Source organism: Tiliqua scincoides, chromosome 6 (assembly GCF_035046505.1).
Source record: "Tiliqua scincoides isolate rTilSci1 chromosome 6, rTilSci1.hap2, whole genome shotgun sequence".
In the NCBI taxonomy this organism is placed as follows: Eukaryota; Metazoa; Chordata; class Lepidosauria; order Squamata; family Scincidae; genus Tiliqua; species Tiliqua scincoides.
This window is the reverse complement of record NC_089826.1, coordinates 6,380,483-6,394,891: the sequence shown is the minus strand read 5'-3', so window position 1 is coordinate 6,394,891 and position 14,409 is coordinate 6,380,483. Positions and strand designations below refer to the sequence as shown.

The following is a 14,409-nucleotide window of genomic DNA, read 5'->3' as shown; positions in this document are numbered from 1 at the left end:
TCAAATCTGTGGGTTCTGAACCCCCCTAGTGACGCCAGTGCCCAAGGTCACCTAAGAAGCTTCATGGGTGAGTAGGGATTTAAGCCTGGATCTTGCAGATCTTGCAGGACCCACCTGTATATGTCACGTACAATATTAATATGCTCCTCCATGGCAATAGAGAAAAGCATTCGGAGGATGGGAAAAATGCCTTTCATCCCAGTTACCACAGGGGTCCAGGAACTGGGAGGGCGGCCAAGGGGAAGTGAGGGACGCCTGTTCCGTGTGCCTGCCGCCTATGTGCCGGTTACTGTAGGAAAGTGGAATATAAATTATTCTCACCCTATAAATAAATCCTGCAAATAAATAAAAAGCAGGCATACAGAACCAGCTTTGTAATGCAGTTCTGGCGAGCCCCACATTTTTATATACACTGCTAATATAGAGGAGCCGTTGCTCGCCAGGAGACCAGGCCAAGCTCCGCTGCTAATTGCCCGTGTCCTTGTGTGCCCTGGCTTGAGTCATCTGCCCTACACACCGAGTAGGAATGAGAGCCTTCATAAAAGACAGGCAGGTGTTTCCTTTCTTGAATCTTCATGCCAATCTCCCCAATTGCTGTGGAGCCTACAGCAACAAGAGGTATTTCTTAGTATTTTTAAAAACACCCCCCCTCCCAGGAAAGAATGCGGCATGTGGAAAAGTTCATATAATATCTTAGGTTGTGTGATGGGGTGGCAATCTTTGTCGCTCCTTACTCAGTTCTAGAAAAGAGCCCTCTGCTGGGGTTGGGAAGGTACTGACGCAATGGCAAGAACTACAAGAGGCAACTGCCGCTGTGATGATGGCGATGGAAGTGGTATCAACATTTGTGATCATGCAGGTCACACTAGTGATCTTGCAGGTCTCTTCCTACAGGGAGGGGCTGGAGCTGTTGTGGAGTTGCTCTGAAGCAACTCTTACGGAGGGGCCCCACTCCTTGCCGTGAGTGAAAGCCTGTGGGACGTGGCAATTTTCAGCTGGTGTGCCACGGCACGTTGGTGAAAGTTGGACTTTTGCGTAACAAACGCAGCGAGTTCTAAGGAAGTGTGTGGAAAGTAGGGGTGCCCTAACAGTCTGCTTTCGAGGCAAAACCACATAAATTTGCCATTGCGGATGGTATAACTAAGAGTATCTACAAAAATAGGGGGGCAGGGGTTTACTGAAGCGAATACCCAACTAAATCAATGGATTCTGCTATGATACGTTTTGCCAAATTCCTGTTCCAAGCTTCACCTATAGAACTTATGCCCACTTTAAGCTAATTAGGGCGCAGTCCTAACCAGATCTACTCAGAAGTAAGTCCTGTTTTGTTCAATGGGGCTTACTCTCAGGAAAGTGTGGTTAGGATTGCAGCCTGACTTCCCCTTCTTTCCCCTACAGTGGCCCTGCGCTGCAGCACTTCTGGACCCCACCACCAGGATTGCTTGCCTGTTCAACCTGCAGAGGTCCTCCTTCCTTCTCTCTCACGCCAGCAGCTTCTCCAGCCACTGCAGCGACACCTTGGTCCTCAGCAGCTCTTGGGCATGGCAGGCACACACCAGTCTCCAGCACCTCCAGCAGTCTCTACTCCAGCAGTCTCCAGCAATCTCTGTTTGGTTCATCAGTCCATCCATCAGTCAGCTAGCCAGTCCGTTAGTCAGTTAGCCTGCCCATCTGTTGTCTTTCCTTCAGGTTTCTAACTTCTGCTCACTCCGTTCCTACCTTCTACACCCACAAACTCTCTGACCTCCAGATGCTGCTCCTACCCTTGAGGGCCCTACCATCTTCAAGTGGCTGCAGCCATGCAGCACACCCACTGCAGTCCAAGGCCTTGGTGTCAACCCCATTCTTCCCAGAACCTGTCAGAGCAAGGGACCACTGCTGACACCACACCCCATCTCCCCAAGGGATCTTGCACATTTCCATTACAGGATGTGAAATGCACAACAAAGATCTAGAACTGCATTAGAGGAATACTTATGCTTTTGGATGGACCATTAAACCCATGGGGTGTAGCATATTATGTTCCTGCATGATTCTGCAGAAAAGATTTTGTGTACAGGGTAACACATAAGTAATAGGGAAATAAATAATAGGGAGGTGGTTTCATACATTTCCAGGGAAAACCAGTCACTCCAGAAGGAAAGCTGGGAAGTCCATTTCTCCTTTCTGTTTTTGGTCTCAGGGTATGCGTCAAGAGCTTCTGAGGCAGTCATGTGATGGCTTCAGCACTTTATGTGATGTCATCCCCTGTGGGGTATAACAGGGCAAAGGATTTTTGTCATGGTTTGCCACAGGGCAGACTGAATCCGCAGGCTGGACATGCCATGTAAACTGTATTTCATTGTTGGCAGGGGGAATGAATTGTTTTCCCAGTTCTCCCAGGATGATCTATGCTTGCGTATCTCCATAGTTATGCTGCAGGGGGCGGCCACATGAACAGACAGTTCTAGGTAAGGGGTTTCTGCTCACTTCCTATTCTGGAGGTGTTCTTTCGCTTCACAGTATTCTAGGGAGGATGGCCAAAGGTCGATGTCCTTGAAGGACATCCTAAGTCTAGATGCCCATCTTCTTGCATAATGAAGACTCTCCATCTAGCAATGAGAATGAGCTCAGGTGGGGAGGGGAGGGCATTTTAGATATGTAGGCCAACACATTTCTCGGGGTAGCTCCAAAACTGTCAGCTGATTCAGGCTGGCAGAATCTCCCGTGGCATCAGCTGAAATAATTAGGAAGAGAACAGAGACATAGCCTGCATGGCGACACTTGACTGCGCATGGGCGGTATGGAGTAGAGCAGATCAAGATGGTTTCAGCTGCACTTGATGTTCAAGGAAGCGCCCATCAACAAGGGGAAAGGTGCAGTGTAGGGGAAAGGTGCAACCCTGTAGGGTGCTTTCCTTGCACGAGTTCTCCATAGAGGAGATCCTTTGGGATCCGGCCATCGTCCATTCTCATGACGTGACCGAGCCAACACAGGTGCCTCTGTTTCAGCAGAATGTTTCAGATGATGTTTCATCATCTAAAGATGATGGTCTATCGAAACATATGAACTTTGCTAGGTCAGATCAAGGAGCACCTAGTTCCAGTGGCATAGCTAGAGGGGGTGCAAAGCACTGGGTTTTGCAGGGAGCCTCATTGTGGCATGCAAACATCCCCTCTCCCTCCCTTTTGGAGCCATTCCAGGTAGTGGGAGCAAAACAGGGGCATCCATTTTGCACCCACTTCCCAGAATAACTCTGAAGTGGCGGGACTGTTTGCACACAGTGGTAAGGCTCCCTGCAAAACTTAGTGCTTTGCACTCCCCAGCTACACCATTGCCTAGTTCAGCTTCTGTTCCCAGCAGCACCCAGGAAGATTTTCATGCATTGCACAAGGTGGTGACCACCTCCTTTATTCCCAGCAACCTGGAATCTTGCAGAATCCTGCCCTTGTAGATGGAGCCCCCATTTACCCATCACGGTGATTGATCACTGTAAAAGGAAAAAGGGAACGTGATGCTTTGGAAAATTTTCTCCTCGCCCTGCTCAGATGTTGCCCAATGTGAAACCAAGTGTCTCTTGCCACAGCTGTGCGCTGCTGTCTGGAAAAGTAGACAGTCTGCCAGTGGTTACAAGATATTCAAAAGCCTTTTCCCCCCCCCCCCCTCTTGCTGCCTTCTCTGTTCTTGCCAGCTCTGAAATCTCAGTCGCTAAGTTTTCTTCTTGCAGCATTTAGCTCCCGCCTGAATTCTACCCGGAGATCCGTTCCTTCCAGGGCAAAGCTCGGAGCAAACTCAGTAACTGTGGTGGCACCAGATGTGCACCAGGCCCCCCTGGCACAAAAGACTGGCTCAGTTTAGTTGTGGCAAAGGTGGAAATAGCCCTTCAGTGGATATTTGCCACCAGCTGCTCAGTTTATAAGTGATGTGCCACAGAGTGGGGGACATCGCACTGTCAGAGAAACTCTCAATCTGCCTTTCGAAAGAAGTGGGTAGGCCAGACACTTTCTACACAAATTGGCACCTCCTTACTGGTCATGTGAATAGAAACCACGATCCTCTTTGGCCCCCAAGTCATCAAACTATTTGGAAAGTCATACTTGGTTGCCTAATCTTTCTGCATCCTGCTTAAGCATCATTGTTTAGACAGGAGTTGCAGACTCATGTTCCCCAAGTAATTGAATCAGAGACGACTGCCTTTCACCTTTGAACCAGGAGTGTGCTGTATCTTGACACCAATGTCTCATCATAAGAACATAAGAACAGCCCCACTGGATCAGGCCATAGGCCCATCTAGTCCAGCTTCCTGTATCTCACAGTTGCCCACCAAATGCCCCAGGGAGCACACCAGATAACAAGAGACCTCATCCTGGTGCCCTCCCTTGCATCTGGCATTCTAACATAGCCCATTTCTAAAATCAGGAGGTTGTACATGCACATCATGGCATGTAACCCGTAATGGATTTTTCCTCCAGAAACTTGTCCAATCCCCTTTTAAAGGCATCCAGGCCAGACGCCATCACCACATCCTATGGCAAGGAGTTCCACAGACCAACCACACACTGAGTAAAGAAATATTTTCTTTTGTCTGTTCTAACTCTCCCAACTCATCTTTGTTCTAACTCATCATCTTTGGAATGCTTCAAGCTGCCTCAGCAGCAGGTGACTTTAAAAAGGGGATTGGACAAATTTCTCGAGGAAATGTCCATCACAGGTTACAAGCCATCATGGGTATGTGCAACCTCCTGATTTTAGAAGTGGACTACCTTAGCATGCCAGGTGCAAGGGAGGGCACCAGGATGAGGTCTCTTGTTATCTTGTATGCTCCCTGAAGCATTTGTTGGGCCGCTGTGAGATACAGGAAGCTGGACTAGATGGGCCTATGGCCTGTTCCAGCAGGTTTCTTCTTATGTTCTTATGACTTTGGTTCTTGGCACATCTGACCATGATTGACCCACAACCCCTCTCTACCTATTGTGTGACATGTGCGGTCAGATTCGGAACACACTTCATATTCCCTCTTTTTCTTCCTTTTGTGCAAGTGAATGTGAATCCAGGACTCCTTAACCTATTTTTCAGTGGTCTGGGGGAGGCCTACAAAGCATGATTCCTCTTAACTGATCCACCACAGACTTTGAGAAAAGGGGCTGCACATCTCTCACATCCTCAGCAGCTTAAGAGTGACCAAATGGAGGGAGAGGCAAACTTCTCCCACTATGCATGAAAGAAATGCTTTTGAGCCCACTAAGAGACTGGGCTCATTGCCTGTAGCTCAGGCTACATAGAACAATGAACGAGCCATTTCCTGCCATTTCACTGAATGGTTCCATGAGCCCACTACATGTGGTCCCTGCATGCACAATAGTCTTCCCCCATGTGCACTGCACTTGTTGAACTCCCTGAGGAATGTGGTGGGCCACTGTGAGATACAGGAAGCTGGACTAGATGGGCCTATGGCCTGATCCAGTGGGGCTGTTCCAGTGTTCTTAACTACAATTCCCAGGAAGCCTTGCAGGTCTCTTGTTATCTGGTGTGCTCCCTGGGGCATTTGGTGGGCTGCTGTGAGATACAGGAAGTTGGTCTAGATGGGCCTTTAGCCTGATCCAGTGGGGCTCTTCTTACGTTCTTAAATGTACTTTAAAAGCACAAAATGGTTGGCAACCTTCAGCCTCGAAAGACTATGATATAATCCTACAGCACCCGGTATTCCCAGGCGGTCTCCCATCCAAGTACTAACCAGGCCTGACCCTGCTTAGCTTCCGAGATCATGGTATAAGCCTACAGCACCCAGTATTCCCAGGCGGTCTCCCATCCAAGTACTAACCAGGCCTGACCCTGCTTAGCTTCCGAGATCATGGTAAAATCCTACAGCACTCAGTATTCCCAGGCAGTCTCCCATCCAAGTACTAACCAGGCCTGACCCTGCTTAGCTTCCGAGATCATGGTATAAGCCTACAGCACCTGCTATTCCCAGGCGGTCTCCCATCCAAGTACTAACCAGGCCTGACCCTGCTTAGCTTCCGAGATCATGGTATAAGCCTACAGCACCTGCTATTCCCAGGCAGTCTCCCATCCAAGTACTAACCAGGCCTGACCCTGCTTAGCTTCTGAGATCAGACGAAATTGGGCATGTGCAGTGCCCTGCATATCCTGGAAGAGTATGACAATAGTGACTGCTCTAAGGTGATATTTTTAAATTAGAGGCAAAGTGATGTGTCCAGTCTAATCCTCCAGAAGTCCCAGGTTATCACACCCATAGTTAACAGCATGACTCTTCACCATGACACAGATCTGAAATGTACACATGCTTCGTTTTCTACATAAGACAATCCACCACTGTGCACACTCTGTACAGCACGCCTGGCCAGTGCTTCAAATCTATATCACCTTCATCTGTAGTGTTGTTCAGAAAAAAGCTTAAGGCATTCACGTCCAGCGTTAACCAGCTAAATATTCTGAACCCAGTTTACCTCCACCTGAATCACTCATCGTGGCAAAAGTGTGTGTATGTGTTAAAATAAATTAGGAGAATATATCTTTGGAAACTCTGCAAGTGAGTCCAAATTAGGAAATTTTGCTGGAGTATTATTTTGCCCAGATTTATTCCAGCCCTGCCATACAGGGACAGGCTTGGTTGTGCAGGGTCCCCGGCTTGTTTGGCCTCTTGCTGACCCTTAACAAGGGTAATAAACAGAGGAACGCCCGGACAGAAATCATGTCGCTCATTCCAGCACAGAAATCATGTCACTCATTCCAGCGGCATGTGTGAATACCAATCTCGGTAGGCATGAGGTGACATGCGATGACTTCATTCGTTCTTCAACAAGCAAGAGAAACAGGATCACCAGCGGCACCTGATTTACTCCCATTTTTGTCTATAAACCCGAGTTTGCAGCCGGGGAGTGTTCTCAGAACTCGTAAAGGCTGATCCCCCTACTGGACGCCCTTCATGACAATAGACTTTGTTACTTAAAAATAATTCCTGCCCAGGGCAGTAATTCTTACCCAGTCTGTCTGCCACAGCAGTGGGTCAGAGAGGTGTTGCCAGAGGTGGTTGTCATGCCCATAGACTTCCCTTGGGGCATTTCCAACAATCCAGGAGAGACTGCATGGCCATTCTTTCTCCTGACCTCATTAGGTTACCCAAGTCCATCCCCCCCCCCTTTTTTTGGCTTGATCTTTCTATAGATTCTGACTCACCTTCTGGTGATCTGTAATGATCACTTGTTAATGAGCACCTCCCTAAGTTTGGAAATAGATCTGTTTATTCCATATCAATGCAAGCTGATTTGAGGTTCCGCAGGGTCTGATCCGGCCTCTACCCTGTTCCTGTGAGCCCCCCCCTTCTCCACTTCCTACCCCAACCCACAATGATCCTCTGATTAGAATCTGAGATGGAGAAGAATGATGGAGGATCACTAAATTTCACGGCATTTACATTCAAGGTGAGCATTACAAGCCCACAAGACTCATGTGTTCTGGCTTAACGTGGCAACCTCTGCAAAAGTGAGTTCCCCAGAGTGAGGGAAAGTAGTGGCTTTGAGTTTTTTTATAACACCTAGCAGCATGAGTGACTTTCTGGTGTCACCTGATTCCCAGGCCCTGGAGTGATTGGGGCTGTAACGACAGTGATCCCTCTTCAATCCATTGTATTGGCAACCTTCATTCTCGAAAGACTATGGTATCGCGCTCTGAAAGGTGGTTCTGGCACAGCGTCTAGTGTGGCTGAAAAGGCCAATTCGGGAGTGACCATCCCTTCCACACTGGGAGCAAGTGCAGTCTGTCCCTGGTCTGTCTCCCTGGCTATGGGCCTTCCTTCTTTGCCTCTTTGCCTCAGACCGTTGGCCAAGTGTCTCTTCAAACTGGGAAAGGCCATGCTGCACAGCCTGCCTCCAAGAGGGCTGCTCAGAGGCCATGGTTTCCCACCTGTTGAGGTCCACTCCTAAGGCCTTCAGATCCCTCTTGCAGATGTCCTTGTATCACAGCTGTGGTCTACCTGTAGGGTGCTTTCCCTGCACGAGTTCTCCATAGAGGAGATCCTTTGGGATCCGGCCATCGTCCATTCTCACGACATGACCGAGCCAACGCAGGCGTCTCTGTTTCAGCAGTGCATACATGCTAGGGATTCCAGCACGTTCCAGGACTGTGTTGTTAGGAACTTTGTCCTGCCAGGTGATGCCGAGAATGCGTCGGAGGCAGCGCATGTGGAAAGCGTTCAGTTTCCTCTCCTGTTGTGAGCAGAGAGTCCATGACTCGCTGCAGTACAGAAGTGTACTCAGGACGCAAGCTCTGTAGACCTGGATCTTGGTATGTTCCGTCAGCCGATGGCATAAGGAGCAAGTGCTTGTTCCATGGAGGGCTCCTGGCTCAAGCAACTGGTACTGAGCTGGTTGGCTCTCACACTCCTAAACCTCTGTCCTCCCCAACGTAAAGCACAGCTTTCATTCAGCATGCCATCCCAATTTGTATATTCACGTCTGTCTCGCTGGCTGCTCCCCAAAAATACAGATTAAAACTATAACTTTTTGGCATTTTCACAGGTCTTTCCAACACTCCCACTCGTTTTGGCTTCTTTATTTAGCTGGAATTAACCTTTGCCTGAAATGCTCACTGTTCTGTATCACTTGGGTGGTCCAACTTCCAGACCCCCATTGGGGAAGCCAAGCTGGACAAGAAGGTAGGAAAATATTATGGTTCCATTAATACACTAATGGTTGCTATTGTGGCTGTTGTACAATGGCATTCTGCTCAGGCCGAGAGGAATGTGGCACCTCCATTTTCCCCTCTGCAATTATCTAGAATATTTTTTGCCTCAGATTTCACGTGTGGGAGAAATGAATTCTTGCAAAGAAATACAAAGCCATTCTTTTCATCAGCTATTAATTCACCACAGATTTCCTACCAGATGGTCTCTTTGGTGTGGCTTCTCCATTTCGCCATCCCAAAGCTCATCTCGTCCACTTGCACAATTAGTGTGGATGATGTGGGAATACATCACGTAAGTGACGCACCATCTACTATAGCGGGCAACATTTCCAGAATAGGAAACCCTACAATTTGCTCTAACCACAGAAACAGAAGATGTAGCTGTTGCCCAAAGTGATCTGAGTAACCTCAGACAAAATGGCACCCCATTGCTGCGGATAGACTAGCCATTTTCAACCACTGTGCCGTGGCACACTGGTGTGCCGTGAATGGTCCCCAGGTGTGCCGCAGGAGTTTGGTGGAGGGTCATTTATTAATAGGACATTGGAGGATGTGAGCATGGTGTGCTTTGTCAATTGGCAAAAACTGATGGTGTGCCTTGACAATTTTAATACCTTGTCAGTGTGCCATCAGACGAAAAAGGTTAAAAATAACTGAGATAGACTGTTGTCTGGGGCAAGACATTCAGAACCTGTAACTGTAGGATTGTTCCACCTTCACCTGTTTCTAGTTTGTTCTGGACCCAGTTCAAAATGTCAATCTTCAGTTTTAATGAGTAAAAGGTGTGGCAGAGACCTCTAGGTACAGCAAAGATAACTTGTTTCAGATTTAGAGACCTTTATTAGGCATTATTAAGCATACAAAAAAAACATACAGAAGTGCACAAACATAACATCGCAAACTACAAATAACACCTATAACCAAACACTTCAGAGAGTAGGGGCAGGCTTCAGATTAGTCGCCACGATTTGTGAGATAAATTTAGCTATCTGAGAGACAATGTCAAAATCAGTGGAGGTTAATAAAGATTGCAATATAGCAAAATCCTCAGCAAGGGAGTTAAGGTGAAATTGAAGGGCCAGACATTGTGAAGCGGACAATGAAGAAGAAGGTGGTCTAATTTCTACAGCCCGCTGAGGACAGGGACAAATTCTTTCCTGAAAAGGAATGGCATTAAATCTACCCCAAAGAACAGAAGATGGAATAGAATTACAATGGGCCATAGAAAAGGCCCTTCTAATCTTTGGGCATTCCAAAATATAGAGATAATTGGGAATTTCGCCTACTTTAACTGGTAAGTGATAAAATAAAGGTGAACAAGTTTTATTGGCTGCAGATAAAATATTGGAGGAGTGAATATCCAGGAGTCTCCCTTTAATGAGCCTGAAAGCCTCGGCTTGGGACAAATGACCAAGTAAGTCAGGCTCAACTCCCAATTGTTTTATTTTAGCGCTCCAAAGTTTATCAGAGAAGTAAGGGTCAACAAGGAGGTGATATAAAAGAGTGTTAGGGTCAGAATTCTAGAATATTTTGAGCCAAAATTTAATCGCTCTAATCCACGCCAGTGTTTCAAGTTGGATTTGGCCTGATTCAAGACAGAGCACCGCATGATAACTTGTTGATCAATGCATTTCAGACACGACAACTCTTCCCCTGGGTAAATCTACTTCAGTTCTTTCAAGGAGAGACCAGAACTGCCTTCCACACCATCTAAAAAAAAACAACACAAAAAACCCCTGTATAAATAAGGATATGTAAATAATTGCTTATTCTGAGATGGTGTGGAATGCACCAAGGGTAAGGGGAAGAATATGCTGTAATGTTGAAATGCCTGCAGTCTCATGAAGGGGGGTCAGTCACGGAGCTCACTGATACAAAATCATCACCAGGTAGAACAGGAGGTGTAATGATTTCATGTTAAGGCACCATGTGATTTCCCCTCCCCCCACATGTGTCTGTAGACTTTTAGTGTTACAGCAGTTCCTTGTGATCGGTTTGCAGAAATGATGCTGTTTAAAACAGTGTTCTTGGGGTCAGGACCCCAACGGGATTGTGAAGCCTCAGTTGTGGGGTCAGGCAACTTAGAGGAATGAAATAGGTTGAAGACCACTGGACTAGCCACCAGGTAAAGGGGGGCATCTGATGTTCAGGTACCAGGAGATTGTGTCTCCGTCTTGCTCAGGGTCTTCATAATTGTGCCAAAATAGCTTTCGCTGGTGCCAGGCTTCATGGTAACTTTTTCTGTTCTCTCTAATAAGAATATCTGATTACAGTGAATAGTGCTGGGAGGGCATTATGGGGGTGGAGAGTGAGCAGATTCATTCATTCATTCATTCATTCATTCATTGGGGTTGTAGCATGAAAAAGATTGAAGACCACTGGTTTAATAGGTGCCTGATGCAAGTGGGCTCTATATCTCTAAGAGCCCACTCCTATACTTCCACCACTTTCTGGGGCAACTATGTCACTGTCAGCACAGCATTCAAACATGCCCAATTTCGCCTGATCTCGGAAGCTAAGCAGGGTCAGGCCTGGTTAGTACTTGGATGGGAGACCGCCTGGGAATACCGGGTGCTGTAGGCTTATACCATGATCTCTGAAGCTAAGCAGGGTCAGGCCCGGTTAGTACTTGGATGGGAGACCGCCTGGGAATACCAGGTGCTGTAGGCTTATACCATGATCTCAGAAGCTAAGCAGGGTCAGGCCTGGTTAGTACTTGGATGGGAGACCGCCTGGGAATATTGGGTGCTGTAGGCTTATACCAGAGTCTTTCGAGACTGAAGGTGGCCAACCATGTCAAAAACCAGAGTGCTGTATCCAGTGGGGAGGGGAGCTGATTGGGAGGGTTTGGAGGCAAAAGGCAAATTAAATCCCTTTACACCTCCATAAGCGTCCCGCTCCACGACAGGTCTCCTCAGACTTGCAACAGCAAAATCGCTGGTGCCAAGTCTGAGGAGAGAATGGAGGCAGCGAGGCCGCAGGAAAGGTGACTAGGATCCAGTTTGCACCATTGCCACCCAATTCACCCCTTCCCCACAGCCTCCCTGCCCCCAATTTCATCCCCTCCCATCCCCCGTCACTATATTATGTGCCCCAGTGGGTGTAGGCAGCTCTGACAATGGACTAGCAGTGCAATCCTATGCATGTCTACTCACTTCCATTGAGTTCAATGGGGCTTAGCCCAATCCTGAGCTGCCTGGCGCGAAAGGCTGCGCAGTGCCAAAAATGGTTGCCACGGCAACCGGGCAGCCGTTGGCAGCTCCTTGGGGGAAGGGGACATTAGTTCCCTTTGCCCGGGTAAGGGAAGTAGCCCCGCAATGGGGCTACTTAATGATGTGGCAGCTCTTTAGCCGGCGCAGAATCAAGGAGTCCTGTGTTGGGTTGCGTGGCCCGACCCAGGGCTCCAGTGGAACTGAGCACCGCTGGTCCCGCTCCCTTCCACACCACGCCTTCCCCCACCCTCCACCTGCCCCGGAATGCCTCCTCTCCACCTCACCCCATGCCCTGACGTACCTCTCCACCACCAGGCACATGGCAAAGAACTGCGCACTCCATCGGCAGCCATTTTGCGACCGCAGCACCCACTTCTGCAGTTGCGAAAGGCTTCACGCGACGGCCCAATCCTCAGTATTATCCATGCGTTGAGCGCCCTCAGCTGTGAACATCTAGGTAGGGGAGACGTGTCTGCCTTAATAAACTGCCTGCTCATTATGAAGTCAGAAAAAAAATAAAATTGAGTTGGATGTTGGATAGATTGAGTTGGATGTTTGTTTGGGGGGAATCTGTTTTGCCCATTGTAGCCAACAGTCGACTTCCCTCCAACAAAAATATCAGGCCGTGTGTTTTTCATTAAAATTAACCGTGCGCCTCCAATATCAACATTTAATGGGGTTTGCCAGAAAGGAAAGGAATAGCTCAGTGAACTGAGGCCAGCACACGGGCCCTGATCCTGCAGGGAATTAGCGGGAAACAATTCCATTCATTTTCCCCCAAGTTTTGTTTACAAATGGGCTTGCTTTGCCTGTAAGGTTGTCTCCGGTATTTCATGTAGGGCAACGTACATTTCTTTGCCATTTCCCCACGTTGCTTGAATTAGGAAAATGGGCAACAAGTGTATAAACATTAGATATGAAACAAAATGCTAGATGGATACAGTTAATAGTTTTCCTGCCAGTGATTAGGCTTCTCTTAGTGCTGTTCACCAAATTCATAATTTGAATGGGAGAGTATCTGTCACCTGGACCCTTATAACACACACACACACACAAAACACTAGAAGCCAAAGTACTGGCTAGTTAGTACAAACCATCAATATGCAGACATTCAATTCCCTTCCCAACACCTCCCTCTACTTCTTAGTCCTCCTCCCTATGCCTTTAGGGTTGCCAAGTCACAATATTCACAGCGCATTGTCTATGCTGCATCCTCCCTTCAGCCATCTTGCTTCTAGGCTCCCTGCCCCTTCCTGACCTCCCCAGACCAATTCCCACTACTCAGCCTTCCTCCACACATCAGTTTGTTTCCATGTGGCCACATGTTTCCATGTGGCAAACAGAAGCATTTTTCTTCTTTTACAAGTTCGATGGCACACATTCTGATAGTTTCAGCCTTAACTCCTGAACAGTGGGAATAATGATGAACATTCCATGACATCACAATAGCTCAGCCAATCAGCGCCAGAGGATTCGCTTCCACAAACTCAGTATAGACTGCAGCCAATATTTAGGCTGGCAAATTATGATTAAATTTTTCCCTTCTTCCCAGCCGCTAATCAGCAGTGTGTGGGATCATCTTTCTTTCCTCTCCCTTCCTTGATCCCCACAGCATGCTTTCTCTGTCATCTGTGTCTTTCTTACCTTCTCGCCTGTCTGTTTTTGCTCTTATGCACAGCAGAGCTCTGCTTCTCATGCCACCCCGTATCTTTTGCACATCACCTCTTCCTCTTCCTTCCAGGCTGATGCATATGTTTCCATATATGATGCAGGGGTTTCATTGCAGAGGGTGGTGCAGAGGTTTCACTGCAAGTACACTTTTAAAATGGTTGGCAACCTTCAGTCTCGAAAGACTATGGTATAAGCCTACAGCACCCAGCATTCCCAATGCTTGCGGTCTCCCTTCCAAGTACTAACCAGGCCTGACCCTGCTTAGCTTCCAAGATCAGACAAGATCGGGAGATAGTGTTCAGTATAGGGAGATGGTTGGCAACCTTCAGTCTCGAAAGACTATGGTATAAGCCTACAGCACCTGGTATTCCCAAGCGGTCTCCCATCCAAGTACTAACCAGGCCTGACCCTGCTTAGCTTCCGAGATCAGACAAGATCGGGAGATAGTGTTCAGTATAGGGAGATGGTTGGCAACCTTCAGTCTCGAAAGACTATGGTATAAGCCTATAGCACCTAGTATTCCCAAGCGGTTTCCCTTCCAGGTACTAACCAGGCCTGAACCTGCTTAGCTTCTGAGATCAGACAAGATCGGGCATGTGATATTTCAAATACATCACTAACGACCCATTCCTATTCCAGATTGGGCTGCCTTGTGCAGCCATTCACGACAGACGAATGAGTTCAGCAGTCGTAAAATGACTGCCGCTGGAGTGCACAGTGCTCCATCAGCAGCCATTTTGGGAGTGTTACCACAAGAGACAACAATGCTCCCTTCCCATCACCAGACCTACCTGGACCTGCTGGAGCAGGTAAAGCAGCTGTGGGGTGGGGAGGGGTGAAACAG

General features: G+C 47.9%; 1 pseudogene; it reads right to left on the bottom strand.

Annotated features, from left to right (window-relative positions):
• Positions 1-13,914: 13,914 nt before the first annotated feature.
• On the bottom strand, positions 13,915-14,037 carry LOC136656638 (5S ribosomal RNA; annotated as a pseudogene).
• Positions 14,038-14,409: the final 372 nt, after the last annotated feature.